The sequence below is a fragment of the Sciurus vulgaris genome (genome assembly GCF_902686455.1).
Source record: "Sciurus vulgaris genome assembly, chromosome: X".
Classification (NCBI taxonomy): Eukaryota; Metazoa; Chordata; class Mammalia; order Rodentia; family Sciuridae; genus Sciurus; species Sciurus vulgaris.
The window spans coordinates 47,002,282-47,004,521 of record NC_136471.1 but is presented as its reverse complement, the minus strand read 5'-3'; positions in this window follow the sequence as shown (position 1 = coordinate 47,004,521).

Here is a 2,240-nt window from a genome sequence, read left to right as displayed (position 1 = left end):
TGAGATTACATATGACCAAGAGTTCTCTTCTACTGCTTCTTCTTCCTAGCTGAAAAATTTACCCAAAACAGTGATTCCCTTAGTGAGGTCATAGTGCAAAGGTAAACTCTCCATTTAACACAGTCAAAAATGTCTTTTGTCATCTGGTACTAAAAAGGTCCCTTTATGCACAAAATGAACAAATAAATAAAAAACTCTGATTATTGGCCCAAAGAAAATGAGGTCAAGGTTTGGGAATGAGAATAGTTAAACACTGAATAATAGGTAACTATATTACTATGTACCTCAGAATTGTGATTATTTAACATATTAAAATGGGCTTTGGGTACACAATTTGAATTAGTACCTAGTATCTTATTGAATACTTGAATAATTCCACAGGGTAGGTATTGCTGTCACTGTTTTACAGATGAGGAAATTGAGACTTAGAAATGTTCAGTAAATTGTTTAAGACCATATAGCTATTAGACGGGAAAACCAGAATTCCAACTGATGTAGATGTAACTTTAAGACTTGTGATAATTTTCTTCTAGTCCCTCACCAATAATTAATGAGATACCATTTCTTCTGCTTTATCATATAGGAAAGTATTAAAATCTTAATATTATCATCCCTGACAAAGCAGTAGAAAAATATTTTCTCTATGGCTAGGTAGGAGAACAGCTGTGTGCTGATGTCCTGGTGACTTTTCAAGTGTCTTCTAGGCCAATTTGGTAAGGCTTGAACTGTAGGCAATCTGAGTTTTGCTCTGCCAAACATGAGAACACATTCTGACATCTGTGAGGAGCTGCTATGAGTCATCTCATACTCTCCTCCCTATGTGGTAAGGAGACTGTCATAAGACAGTTTTCCACTACCTCCTGAGTTCTCATAAGGTGTGAAGCTTTCTGCCTCAACCCTTTCAGGTGCAACTGCACATGATAAAACTGCTTAGCTGCTTCATAACATTGACCCCATATCAAGAGAGTGCCTAACAACTCGATATATGCTGCAATTGAACCCTGTTGTTAGTTTCACCCACCTTTATGTATAAGAGAAGGTTCGTGGGGAGCTGGCTTTTTGGTTACTTTTCCATTCACTATTGATGTAAGTAATGAACTATCTAAATCTTAAAAAGTCTTGTTGCATATTTACAGGCCAAATTTTTCAGACCTGGCCTTATGTTGTTTCATCATTTGTCCCACCAAAACTGAAGTTGAGCCTTAATACTCAATATGGCAGCACTAAAAGGTACTGGAATTTTTTAACATATAGAGTCTATTGGAAGTAAATTATATCATGGGAGCACCAACCTCAGAAGAGATTAATGCTACTGTCTCCTGTGAGTTAAAGATCTACAGATAAGTTACTGCCAAAGTGGTGTATTAGAAAGTAAGTTTTGCTTTCTCCACAGTCTATTTGTCTCTTGCTATGACCTTTCTCACATATACATCCCACCATGGTAATGCCAATCAACATGCTACCTGCCATGAGGCCCTTACCAGACGTGGCCACCTGATCTTGAACATTTCCCCTCCCAGAACTGCGAGCCAAATAAACCTCTTTTCTTTATAAAGTATCCAACTACAAGTATTTTGTTATAGCAACATAAAATGGACTAAGATGTCTAGTCTATGTGCTCAACAATCTGGGAACGAGGATCAAATGTTTCAAACTATCCAGAGAGGTTTTGACAAATACAAATATATGCTAAGCAACCAATTTTATTTCTAGAGTACCAAATCTTCACATGCAATAAAAATATGGTATACAGTGATGAAATTGAGAATAAGAAAGTCTACTAATTGTTCTCCAATTCACAATAATCAGCAAAGCCCAATCTAAACCAAATTGTGATTTCTATCACAATGCTTCATGCACTTGCTATTGCATATTGATAGAATATAATCCTGATGTGAAATTTCCTATACTTCACATGAAAAAATTATATGAATATGAAGCCAATTTAGGAGCCCTTCAATAGATGAATGGGTAAAGAAAATGTGATGATATATATATATATATATATATATATATATATAAAATACATGCAATGGAGCATTACTCAGTCATGAAGGAAAATGATTTTATGACATTTATCAGTAAATGGATGGAACTGGAGACCATCAGGCTAAATGAAATAAGTCAGTCCCAAAAACCGAACGTCAACTGTTTTCTCTGATATGTACAAGTTAGTCTTAGATTAAAAATGAGACAAAATCAGCATAACCTGCAAATATCAAAACATTTCTTGAGCCTAT